General features: G+C 43.2%; 1 protein-coding gene across 7 annotated transcripts in view; it reads right to left on the bottom strand.

The window, feature by feature from the left end:
• The window catches only part of atp8a2 (ATPase phospholipid transporting 8A2), a 792435-nt gene that overhangs the window by 622784 nt on the left and 155565 nt on the right, over nt 1–14086 (bottom strand). The window contains exon 1 of one of the 7 annotated variants that reach the window (XM_038818750.1): nt 11333–11357. The exons of the other annotated variants lie outside the window; for them this stretch is intronic. The gene's annotated coding sequence lies outside the window, so the exon portion shown is untranslated. Of the gene's footprint in view, nt 1–11332; nt 11358–14086 lie in introns of those variants that run through there. 7 annotated transcript variants of the gene reach the window in all.

Raw genomic sequence — 14086 nt, 5'->3', positions numbered from 1 at the left:
TTTAACACGTCCATACCTCCAACTTGTGGTGACAGGGGTAAATAAAGAGTCCAGTGGTCGGGGTGCTGATCAACTGAGCTCATGTCATGGACTCTCCAAATTATTTTATGAAGGTAGAAGGGGTCTAAGTTCTCATGGAACTTGATTCACAGATTCTTCTGAAAACTAAGAACATAAGAAAATAGGAACATAAGAAGTATGAGCGGGAGTAGATCGCATGAACCATTAAGCCTGCTTCAACATTTAATATAACCTTGGCTGATTCTGGGCTTCAACTCCATTTTCCGACCTGCTCCCCATACCCCCAAGAGTCCAAAAATCTGTCTGTTCCAGCCTTAAATATATTCAACGATGGAGCATCCACAATCCTCTAGGTAGAGAATTCCAACTGAGAGAAGAAATTTCTTCTCATCTCAGTTCTAAATGATCAGCTCCTTAACAATCTCTTAGCATCCTCACGATCAAGCTCCTTCAGAATGTTGTAGGTTGAAATAAGATGACCTCCCATTCTTCGAAACTCCAGAGAAGCTGAGCCCGATTTACAGACTTTCATCATAGGACAACTCCTCATCCCAGGTACCAATGCAAGTATATTCATAGAATCATAGAATTTACAGTGAAGGAAGCCATTTGGCCCATCGAGTCTGCACTGGCCCTTGGAAAGAGCACCCTATTTAAGCCCACACCTCCACCCTACCCCCATAACGCAGTAACCCCACTTAACTTTTATTTTGGATATTAAGGGCAATTTAGCATGGCCAATCCACCTAACTTGCACATCTTTGGACTGTGGGAGGAAACCAGAGCACCCGGACAAAACCCACAGACACGGGGAGAATGTGCAGACTCCGCACAGACAGTGACCCAAGCCGAGAATCAAACCTGGGACCCTGGAGCTGTGAATCAACAGTGCTAACCACTGTGGTACTGTGCCGCTCATATTCTTTCTTAAATGTAGAGAAAAAATGCACCCATTATTCCAGATGTGAATCTCCACAAAGCCATCAACAACTGTAGCAAGACTTATTTATTCTTGTACTTCCAAATCCCTTGTAATAAAGGCCAACACGCCATTTGCTGCACCTGCATGCTAACTTTCTGCATTACCTTGTACAAACATATTAACATCTCTTTGAACATCAACACTTACAAGTTTCTTGCCTTTTAAAAAAATACTTTTTTTATTCTTACAACCAATGTGAATAACTCCACACTCCCTATCTTGTACGTGATCTGCCATCTTGTTGCCCACTTACCTAACCTGTCTACATCTCTTTGCAACCTCTCGGTGTGCTCCCCACAGTTTACCTTTACACCTAGTTTGGTATCAGCAAACTTAGATACATTACTCTCTGTTTCTTTATCTATGTCATTCATAAAAATGGGAAATAGCCGATAGTACTGATCCTTGTGGCACTCTGTTATGCATTGCCTGCCACCTTGAAACAGCCCACCTTATGCCCACTCTCTGTTCTCTGTCAACCAATCCGCCATCCATGCTAATATGGTATTCCAATTCCATTGGCCTATATTTTGAATGTTAACCTTTGGTGCGTACCTTATCGACTGCCTTTTTGAGATCCAGGTATACCACATCCATTGATTCCCCTTTATCTACCCTATTGATTACATCCTCGAAAACTAACAAATTTGGCAAACAGGAATTCTGTTTAGTAAAACCGGGCAGGATTTTCCGCACCCCCTACCCCGTATTTAGCCGTGGTGAAGGCGCCCTGCCATTGGCTGGTAGCGGGATCTTCTGGTCCTGCTGTTGTCAACAGGGTTTCCCATTGAATGCACCTGCCTGCATCTGGGTGCACCATCAGCGGTACCATAAGGCGTCATCAGCTGGAAAATTTTAGCCACCATATTGAGTTATTCTAATCATACTATGCTTTTCAAAGTGCATTGTTAAAATTTCCTTAATAATAGATTCCAGCATTTTCTTTGATGTTAGGCTATCTGGCCTGTAGTTCACTATTTTCTCTCTCCTTCCTTTCTTCAAAAGCAGGGTAACATTTGCCTTCCAATTTAGTGAGACCATTCGTGAAACAAAAATCAAAGCTCGCACATCCATTATCTCAACAGCGATTAAGAGGGAACGAAGGGAGCATCAGCTGTTGCTATACGTGTACAACCTATTATTGTATGTTTCGGACCTGCTGGAAAGCATGGAGAAGATCATGGGCCTATTGGGGAAGTTTGGGGCACCCTCTGGATATAAGCTAAATGCAGCAAAAAGCAAAGTGTTCCCGGTGAACAAGTTGGGTCGGCGAGTCAATCTAGGGGCAATGCTATTTAAGTTGGCTAGAGACAGGTTTAGATACCTGGGAATTCAGGTAGCGAGTGAGTGTGCAATGCTACACAAATGGAATTTAACAAAACTGGTGGAGGAGGTTAGGGAGGATCTGCTGCAATTGACTTTGGCAGGGAGGGTCCAAGTGGTGAAGATGAACATTCTGCAGAGGTTCCAATTCATATTCCAGACACTCCCGATCTTTGTAGCGAAGGCCTTCTTTTGAAAACTGGATATGATTATTTCAGACTTTGTATGGGCAAGGAAGGAGCCAAGGGTTAAGAGGTCCGTGTTACAGAGACAGAAGGGAGGGTTGGTGTTGCCGAACCTACTACATTATTACTGGATGGTGAACATAAATAAGGTGAGGCAGTGGTGGGAAGGAGAAGGGGTAGAATGGATTATGATGGAGGAAGAATCCTGCAGGGGGTCCAACCTGAGGGCTATGGTGACGACGCTATTCACATGGAGCCAAGGAGGCACTCGGAGAGCCCTGTAGTGCAGTCCACGGTGAAGGTGTGGAACCAGATGAGGAGGCACTATCAGATAGAAGAGATGTCGGTGCTTACACCGCTGTGTGATAAGCAAGGCTTTGAGCTGGGGGGGGGGGGGGGGGAGCGCAGAGGAGGCCATTCGGCTCCTCGAGTCTGCACCAGCCCTTGGAAAGAGCACCCCACTTAAGCCCACGCCTCCACCCTATCCCCATAACCCAGTAACCCCATCTAACCTTTTTGGACACTAAGGGCAATTTAGCATGGCCAATCCACCTAACCTGCACATCTTTGGACTGTGGGAGGTAACTGGAGCATCCGGAGGAAACCCACGCAGACTCAGGGAGAACGTGCAGACTCCGCACAGATTTCTGCCGGAGTGGCGGTCAGCCACGGGTGGAGGGGGGAGGTGAAAAGGGGGAAAATTTGTACAAACTTCTCAGTTGTGAGTTGGGGAGTTTGTTCCCCGAACTGTTTATTTAGAACAGTACAGCACAGAACAGGCCCTTCGGCCCTCGATGTTGTGCCGAACAATGATCACCCTACTTAAACCCACGTAACCCGTATACCCATAACCCAACAATCCCCCCATTAACCTTACACTACGGGCAATTTAGCATAGCCAATCCACCTAACCCGCACATCTTTGGACTGTGGGAGGAAACCGGAGCACCCGGAGGAAACCCACACACACACGGGGAGGACGTGCAGACTCCACACAGACAGTGACCCAGCCGGGAATCGAACCTGGGACCCTGGAGCTGTGAAGCATTGATGCTAACCACCATGCTACCGTGATGTTTAGCAACCTTTCATATATGTTTGGAATAAAATACATTTTAAAACAAAAGAGGCCTACAAGAGATAAAAGGCAGGTTTCTACGTCCCACTGCGCCAGATTTCTGGTTCAGCACGCCGACAGGATTCTCCGTTTCGCCAGCTGGTCACTGAGGTTTCCCATTGTGGGGCAGCCCCACACTGTCGGGAAACCCCCGCGCTGGCGGCAAAATGGAGCATCCCGACAGCGGAGAATTCAGCCCAACATGTTGCTCGAACCCATTAGTCTGGCCATATGTCAAGATGTATTGACACCAGCACTGCAATTAAATAGGGCTAAGTCCTGTTAACGACCTCTTCAAAAAGGAAATGGTGGAGAGTCTATACTCGCTTATAGCCATCTTTAAGATGGCCCACTAAAGGCTATTTACCATCAGGCTATCATAAAAATATAAGTCTACAAATATGAATAGCTGTTTCTACGACAGCCTAATATGAGCAATTTACCATCAGGCTATTATAGAGAAAGAGGAGAAGAATGTCTAAAAAGAGACAGATTCGACATGTATTTGCAAACAATGAATTCTTTACTCTCAAGGTTTTGGATTACGAACAAGGACGTATCCATAGAATTGTATGCCAAATGACAATTAATGCAGATGCCCCTGAAAGGCTTAACAGCTTACACTGTAGTCAAAAGGTTTTAAAATCCAGAGACAGTACTTATCATTCAGGCTTTGAGATAACAAGAAAAATCTCACCAGCATCTGCGTTGTAATAGGATTCCTTTCTTCACAACAGCTGCTTTTTATCTCTTGAAGTGGAGTATTAGATTTGATAATTCAATATTGGAACAGATTATTCATCTTAAATAGTCATCCACATTGTAATTAAAGTTAATCAAGTCTTTGTAATGATCCTTATTCAATCATTAACAAACATATATTTTTTTAAAGTTGTTAAAGAAAGAGGACTCACAATAGCCTATGACTTAGCAAATTGACTGAGGGAAATTGGGACACAGGTCAGAGTATCCTTTCACACAGTTACCCTAATGAGCTGGTTAGGACAATGGCCAAGCTCGACTTTAATGAATGAGGTGAAACAATGAGTTACAACAATGTTAGACAAACACTAACCCAACTACTGGGAGCCGCAGGTATCCCTGTTGTACCGTCCAGTGAACACATGAACCATAATGGAGACAGAGGATTAGGGTCCTCCAGATCAGAGTTAGGTTCCCAAGGAACTCCAGGAAGTAGAGGAGGAGGCAATACAGGTGGACGAGGGCCATCCGGAGCACAGGTAGTCATAGTCAGCCACCCACTACTCCTTCAGGAGGCTCTGGTCAACAAAGGTATCGGCAGCAATCAGGCCCGACAACTCCTAGAGTAAGACAGTCTCCCAGAAGAGATAGTTGGGACTTACAGGAACCTCAGTTCCATCACCGACAATTATTCTCAGGAGACTCCCTCAATGATATTATCAACAGGGAGCCCCCGCGACAACAACCAGCGAACAACATCCTTCTAGAAATAAAATTCCTAATTCCAGATACAATTGGAAAATCAAGGACAGGTTCCCCCAACCCCTTGACGACAGGAAGAGAATGGGAATCGCCAAAATCAAACACTGAAAGGCCAACAAACTCCAGGACAAGCCCCAAGACCAGACCAACAATAGGAAATTGGCACACCCAGTGCGAACCAGGAACATTATTACCCATTTGTAGATTAAAAAATCAGAAACTTTATAGGACCAGCAATAATTGACACAGGGGCAGATTTTCAATTGTACATCCCCATGTAAATTCTAAGTTCCAGCTGGGGCAACCCATAGAACAAGTGCAAATAATTGAAATCACTAGTCAATCACAACTAACTCAAATTTTTAACTGCCCTGTAGAATTAAACAGAATTCTGCACAATTTAAACATCGCAATGTGAAAAATGAATCAGATATTTCCTTCTGGTAAAAAATTTTTGTTACTAATTGGTGCTATAAGACTCAAAATTGTGGTATAATATGACTCCAGTTAATTCTGAAGTAGATGAAAGAACTGGACACGATTTAAAACAACTAGAATATCGTGGAGGCCAAATTTAAAAAACCTTTTGAATACTTGGATATCTTACAACAACACAATAAGCACTGTGGAACGTTACAAGAAGAACCAACTTCCCTTGGTGTTAATCCATTTCCCATTCAAAAACAATGTCTTCTCCCCGAAAACCTCAGGGAAATCTCAACTAACTAAAAGAATAGACTCACTTGAACATCAAGGAATCTTAATTAGAAAGCCCTCATGATACAACTCGTCTATGTTCGGTGTTGAATATGCAGAGGGAAAATGGCAACTAGTTAGTGACTATAACAAACTAAATTAATACACCGAGCCTAACACAGCCCAGCAGGCTTATGTACAACAAATAGTAGGTCAATATGGCTCTTATGAACAAAAATCCAAATCCTATTTTGGGAAAATTATAAAGAAATATTTCTCCTCTCGCATAGAGGAAAGACTGAACTGAGAGCAGAATACTTTGAGGCCTGGACAATCCGAGCCTCATGGAACAAACATGAAAATACACGTTAAGCAATGATCAAGAAACTCTTTACTTCCTTGCTGTTGTATGTAACAATACCGTACATCCTCTTGGGAAGACCAAATGATTAATCTGTCACCAACAGAATGGCCAGAAAGAAATAAAGCCATGCCTGCATTGCATGTTGAAATTTAATGATGATAAATGTGATATAGAATTCTCTTGTACAGGTTTCTATTCTCTTTCCATTCCCAAAGAAAAGGATAAAGTGAATCTTTGGATTCCCCCCGAGTATAGACAATCTGGATAACCTATGGGGATTGATAGTGGATGACCACTAAGTACAACGAGGAAAGACTGGAGCTTGATTGAAGGCTGAATATTGAGCGGAGCTCTATGTGAAATCCCGCAGATAACCTGGATGGGCTTGTGTTCGAGAATATCACACCCCAGAATTAACCCAATGTACTCAGGGTTAGACTCATGACACTGATTTTCCTGTAAGTAAACAGTTGTATTAAATCCCCCAATTCCAAAAAAATGTACCATTTGCATATAAGGGAGTACAATCCAAATCAATTCTACCTTGGCATCGCAATTATTCGATGTGGAACATCTGTGATTTGGAGACCATTATCTTCCAATCCTCCTAAACTAGAGAATAGGGATGGAATGGAACTAATCAGACACCTAAACTATGAATATGACGACATGGAAATGAGACCAATCCCATTGGTATCTCCTATGGACAGTCTAAAAAATGACCATATATATGAAGAAAATGGAAAATTGATTCTAGTTACAATGGTTCCACGTCGCTACCCCAACAAAAAGAGTAAGAATTGCAGAGAGCTTGTGGATACACTCTTGTAACTAACAGGGGCGAGATTCCTGCGATTTCTCTCTGAGGGAGACAAGAGGAGGAAACCAGGGCCTAGTAGATTAATCCTTAAAAGTTCTTAAATTTAAGATAAATTGTAATGATTTATTGGGCAAATGCAAAAGGGGATTATCTAAACTGATGAGGAAATAGAGATCAAAAAAACTTCTGAGAAACAAAACATTTGGGAATGTTAAATCGGCTCTACAATCAGGAAAACGTCAATGTTAGTGCGGATGAGAGGATGGGCTTTTGGTAAAACAACTCAGTAAAGAAAAATATTTTTTTTTGAAAATCTTTTTATTGACTTTTCTCATATTTATAAACAGTTGTTACTTACATACATTACATTTTTCTTGCCCGCGCTAATTTGCTTTATTTTACAGAGAGGTTTGTTTTGTCCTTCATTTGACTAGCTATATGTATATTTTGCTGCCCGCTGCATCTTCCCTTCCTCCCCCCCCCCCCCCCCCCCCCCACCACCCCGGGCACCCTTCCTCTTCTCTTGTGGTTTCCCCATTTCTCTCTTCCCCCCCCCCCCCCCCCCCCCCCCACCCCGGGGTTGCGCAGTTTCCCCATTTTTCTTCCCACACCCCTGGGTTGCGCAGAAAGAAAAATAATTTAAGTTTATCAAGAGGGGAATGTGATGAATATTACACTGATCACAAAGTCAGGTAAAATAAAAAGCTTTTGTAAGAGTCAAAATTCATGACCAAGGGTTGATTCTGGTGCACAGTGTGTGTGACACAAGTAAAAGCAATATAATACAAGTGGCTTTCAGAATCCCTAATACCCATTGAGTTAGAAACATAATAAATAGAATTAGGAATAGGACTTAAAAAGTGGGCAGTGGTGCAGTGGTTAGCACTGCTGCCTCACGCCACCAGGGACCTGGGTTAGATCCTGGCCCTGCACATTCTCCCAGTGTGTGCGTGGGTCTCAACCCCACAACCCAAAGATGTGCAAGGGTAGGTGGATTGGCCATACTAAAATTGGCCCTCAGCTGGAAAATTGTTTATAAAAAGAGACTTAAATAGTTCAAACCACCCCAAACAAGAAATGTAACAAAGAGAATAAATCTTACTCCAAGATCTTGAATTGATAAACATAAAATTCTTCTAATATTGTTAGTAAAAGCTTAAGCATGAGCGCCACAGAGATAAAATGTTGCCCGAACCCATTAGTCTGGCCACATGTCAAGATGTTTTGCCACCAGCAGCGCAATTAAACGCAGAGCTAACTTGTACTATAAACGATCTCTTTTTAAAAATGGGTGGGGAGTCTACACCTGTGATTAACCATCTTCAAGATGGCCCACTATAGGCTATTTACCATCAGGCTATTATAAAAAATATAAATCTACAAATATGAATAGCCATCTCTAAAATAGCCTAATATGACATATTTACCATACTTACCATCAAGCTATAGTCGGGAATGGGGAGAAAAATGTATAAAAAGTGACATTGACAGAGCCGGTGCTCAGTTCTATTCTCATCTGTTTCATCAAACAAGTCTCTCGAAACTTTTGTGAATATGTCTCTCCTACTCTTTTACATTTTTGAAGCAGAGGTAACTTGTATTAACAGCAGACTGACATTTTGTAGACTCTAACTATTTTATATTCTAAAATTTTTGTAATAAAACCCCACTAAAAATATAAACTGTGTTTGTTACATTGAGTAAGTTGAAATTCCTAGCCGCTCGTTAGGATGTCGTCAACAATTCCTACCAGAACGTAACTGAAAGCTATTTTACTAACTTCAAAGATGGAAGAGTTGTCTCCTTCTATTGAGAACTGTTCAATTTTTTCTGGGAAGATAACTTTCCCTCTTTCAGTGGCTTAATTAGAAGCAGACTTGAAAGATTAATTATCCAAGTCAGAAATCCTAAATCACTCACACTGGAATGCGAAAGATTCCGATTTCTCCACAGTCTCTGGGCGTGTCAGCTTCAGCAACGTGCAGGTTTGGACCTTCTTTGTCTTATCGGAGGGACAGGTATAATAGTAGTTGCACCACTCATTCTCGGAGTTTTCCCAGTTGTCAGCGATAATCTCATCAAAAATAAACAATTGGATGCGCTGGAGTCCATATGCCATCTCAGCCAGCTCCTGAAACCACATGATGTTGTGTGGTTGAGTGTGAACGATGACACAGATGATAGCTTATACAGTTTATTGACTTCAGTACTCTACTGCAGATTTTTCAAAGTGTGGATCACGACCCATTGTTGGGTGTTGGAACGTTCTGGAGCAAAAGGTTGCGCCTTTTCCATGGTGGTCCACATCGCGCGAGAAACACCCAACGGCTGCTACCTGCATTTAAATTTAAAATGCAGACGGTACCGGCTTTTAAATTGGAACAAAATGAGATTGTGTGTGATCTTCTGACTATAAGCGGCAGCAGTGAGCAGGTCAGCACGTCCTGCATGTACATTTGGCTTCAAGCGCCCTGAATCTTAGGTGCTTTTGCCGCCAAATCATGAAGGAGAACGTCTTCCAATTTCTGGTGGCCAGCAAGCAAGGCAAGAAGACTGTGAAGATGCATCATTTTGTTACAAGGAAGAGATGGCCAGAGACACAAACAGGCAGAATACCTGCTAACCAGGATCTCACATCTGAATCTGCTGGAGAGAGCTGCTCAGGAGAATCCACAGCAGGACAGACCAGTGATAGAATTATCTCTGAACAGAGCTCCTGGGCCTCTGGTCAAGAGCCTACAAAGAAGAAACTTAACTTGGGACCAAAGCAGTATAAAGATGATTTCTGGACTGGAGGCATGGTCTTGTCATTTGTGCCAAAGCAAATAAGGATGCAAAGCCCATGTGCGTTATATGCAGGGAAGTACCAGCAAATGAGTGAAGTTTCAGATTTTGAAAGATAATAATAATCTTTATTGTCTCAAGTAGGCTTATATTAACACTGCAATGAAATTACTGTGAACATCCCCGAGTCGTCACACACCGACACCTGTTCAGGTACACAGAGGGAGAATTCAGAATGTCCAAATTACCTAACAGCACGTCTTTCGAGACTTCTGGGAGGAAACTGGAGCACCCAAAGGAAACCACGCAGACACATGGAGAACGTGCAGACTTTGCACAGACAGTGACCCAAGCCGGGAATCGAACCTGGGACCCTGGCACTGTGAAGCAGCAGTGCTAACCATGTTCTACCAAAATGGTGGGTGATGAAATTCCTTGAGACCCCAGAGGCAGTTATTAACTTACAACTGACTCCAAATGAAAAGACTAAGCTACTGCACCTGGCCTGTGGCAGCATATTAAAACCACACCAAAAGCCCATGAGTCTGTCAACATTCTGGAATAGTATCTCCCAGGAGTATCCAGTGCTGAGTGAAACGAGCACTTTGTTGCTATTGCCCTTCATGGTTACCTACATGTGTTTTTTTCCATTCTCACAAAGATGAAGATGGCACAAGGGAACTAGCTTAACTGATATGTGCTTGCCCTCGCCTCCTATGATCCTGATTGGACTGAGATTGTGAGGACCAAGCAGGCTTCCCTTTCATATTAAAGGTAAGCGCTCCCCGTGTTTGCGTCGGTTTCGCCCCCACAGCCCAAAGATGTGCAGGGTAGGTGGACTGGTCAAGCTAAATTGCCCCTTAATTGGGAAAAATTAATTGGGTACTCTAAATCTATTTTAACAAAAGGTATGCGAGTGTGGCGTGTGTTGAGAAGGACTGCCGGCTTGGGTCCCGAAGGACAGCCAGTTGGCAAAAGTGAGCCTTGGGAAAAATCGAAAAACATTGCTCTACTACTTTATATACTGTTGAGTGCAGGTGTGAGGGAGTGCACGTCCCCACGTCACTGCTGGTGCACAGGTTGCTAGGCAATATGTATATGAATGTACTTTCTTCAACTCCCAAATCCTCAGACTTTTTGCTGTTTTTTTTTACAACATTAATAGCCGCTTCTTTTAATGTAATACTATCCTTAATTTAAATAAGGGGGAGGAGGTGGCGTAGTTGTACTGTCGCTGGACTAGTTATCCACTGCCTAGGATCATGCTCTAGGGACCCGAGTTCGAATCCCACCATGGCAGGTGGTGGAAAGTAAATTCAATAAAATATCTGGAATTAAACGTCTAATAATGACCATGAAACCATTGTCAATTGTCACAAAACCCCATCTGGTTGATTAATGCCTTCACAGAAGGAAATCTGCCATCCTTACCTGGTCTGGCCTACATGTGACTCCACATCCACAGCAATGTGGTTGACTCTTTAAATGCCACTCACCTCGAAGACAATTAAGGATGGGCAATAAATGCTGGCCTTGCCTGTGGTGCCCACATCCCATGAAAGAAAAAAAAACTTACTGAATGAGCCATGGATGGATCCTTCTTGCTGAGTTTTTGTTCTTCAACGGAATGTATTTTTGTTTCTTTAACTTGGCCCACTATTCATTTATTTTTGTCTATTTACCCAATTAACCTTACCCAGGTTACTGACCTAGTTTCCTTAAAATTAAGAGGCTGAATTGCATGACCCCAAGATTAACAGTTGTCCTTACTTGCAGTAATCGGTTTACTGGACTAAAATAATATCCGGAGCACTACTACTTGAGGCAGGGAAGTATTAATCACAGATCAGAGACGTTGAGAGACAACAGTCTCTAACTTATTAAAAACTAACAATGCCTTACCAAAAAATTAATTAAAATGTCCAATTAATTGACTTTCTTCAAAAATATCTCAGTCTCATCAGCCTTTAAAAACAAAAACTTTTTTATTGACAATTTGTGCTCAAATCGGTTCATTCCACTTTTATCATCGCCTTTATTTCTGCTATACCATCTTCCTCAAGCAGTAAATGAGTTTTTGTTTGATTATCAGAAGTCACAAGAATTGCTGTACTTTTTCAGAGCCTTACATTAACCAAGTTCATGTGATTGCACATTCCGAAGCTAAATAAATGATAATAGGACATGTAAAATACAAAGGTTACATATTGCAAATATGATTAGAAACGAATGCAAGTGGGATAGGAGATAATATTTACACTTTCATAAATATAAATATACAGTGACACTTGGTGTCAGATAAAAATGGACATTGCATACATAAATATAAATATATTTATGCAATGTCCATTTTTATCTGCCACTAAGTGTCACTTTATACAACACAAAACATAAAGGAACCCAAAAACGTTAGAAGAGGACACGCTGACTACCCTTGTGGATGCTGTGCATCCAGCACTTTTGTTTTCATTTCACTCAGTAGGTGTTTGGAGACAAAAGCCTGTGGACATGAGTTTGATTGGACTTTCAGAAAACCCGACCACGTACATATACCTACACAGCCATTAATGTTGACAAGCCAACCTTGTGCTGCAGTGAAAGACTACCTTCCCATTAGTAACTAGCACCTGAACCTCAGTTACAAATGAAGGAGCAAAACCCACAGACGTGTGATTGATATGAATAACCATGGTGTGCAATTCCAAAATAAAACTCAATTTCCTTCTTACTCCCAGAAGTAATAAAGTAAACTCCACGTACCCATCTAAAATTAGACTCTACTTTATCTAACTACAACGTATTTCTTTGAGTATCATTGTGGAGTTTGATTCATTTGACACCCTGGACTAATGCACAGTCAATTCCAGCACCACACTGGACGAGTAGTCAGTCAATTCCTGACCCACCCTGGAATAGTGCGCAGTCAATTCCTGACCCACCCTGGACTAATGCATAGTCAATTCCTGACCCACCCTGGACTAATGCACAGTCAATTCCTGACCCACCCTGGACTAATGCACAGTCAATTCCTGACCCACCCTGGACTAATGCACAGTCAATTCCAGACCCACCCTGGACTAATGCACAGTCAATTCCTGACCCACTCTGGACTAATGCACAGTCAATTCCAGCACCACACTGGACAAGTGGTCAGTCAATTCCTGACCTGCCCTGGACTAGTGCGCAGTCAATTCCTGACCCACCCTGGACTAATGCATAGTCAATTCCTGACCCACCCTGGACTAATGCACAGTCAATTCCTGACCCACCCTGGACTAATGCACAGTCAATTCCTGACCCACCCTGGACTAATGCACAGTCAATTCCAGACCCACCCTGGACTAATGCACAGTCAATTCCAGACCCACCCTGGATGTGTGAGGAATCAATTCAAGCCGCACTTGACCTGGCCGGGGGTGGGGGGGGGGGGGGGGGGGAATGCAGCAGTTCATGGATGAGTTGGAGTTTCCCAAGGCGGGGGAGGACCTGGTAGAGTGGTTGGAAGCACCTATGGGCTGGTGGAGGTGATGGAGGGTATAGGGGCGATGCAAGCAGGGAAGGCCCCGGGCTCGGATGGCTTCCCAGTAGAATTTTATAAATCGTTTTGGGAGACCTGCATCCCCTGCTGGTAAGGGCATTTAATGAGGTGAGGGAGAAGGGGGAGCTCCCCCAACGTTATCGCAGGCCTTGATATCTACAAATTTGAAGAAGGATAAGGACTTGGAACAGTATGGATCCTACTGCCAAATATCACTGCTGAATGTAGATGCCACGTTGTTGGCAAAGGTCTTAGCCTTGCAGATTGAGGACTGTGTGCCGGGGATGATAGGGGAAAACTAGGCGAGGTTTGTAAAGGGGAAACATCTGTCAGCTAAAGTTAGGCGTTTGTTGAATGTTATAATGATGCCCTTGGAGGGATGGAATGTGGAGGTGGCGATCGCTATGGACGCGGAAAAGGCTTTTGATCGGATAGAATGGGAAAATTTGTGGGAGGTACTGGGGCAGTTCGGGTTTAGGCAGAGGTTTGGTGATTGGGTCCGGTTGTTCTATCAGGCTCCAGCAGCGAGGGCAAGGACGAACCAGGTGAGTTCGGAGTACTTTAGGCTGTATCGTGGGACGAGGCAAGGATGCCCACTCTCTCCGTTGCTCTTTGCCTTGGCGAAAGAGCCACTGGCAATGGCGCTAAGAGCATCAAGGGGTTGGAAAAGGATAGTGCGGGGAAGGGGGGTGGAGCACAGGGTCTCGCTATATGCAGAAGATCTGTTGCTTTACATATCAGACCATTGGAAAATATTGAAGGGATCATGGGCATTTTGGTAGAATTTGGCCG

This window comes from Scyliorhinus canicula, chromosome 14 (assembly GCF_902713615.1).
Source record: "Scyliorhinus canicula chromosome 14, sScyCan1.1, whole genome shotgun sequence".
Lineage (NCBI taxonomy): Eukaryota > Metazoa > Chordata > Chondrichthyes > Carcharhiniformes > Scyliorhinidae > Scyliorhinus > Scyliorhinus canicula.
Note: the sequence above shows the minus strand (reverse complement) of the source record. Positions and strands in the feature narration are given on the sequence as shown.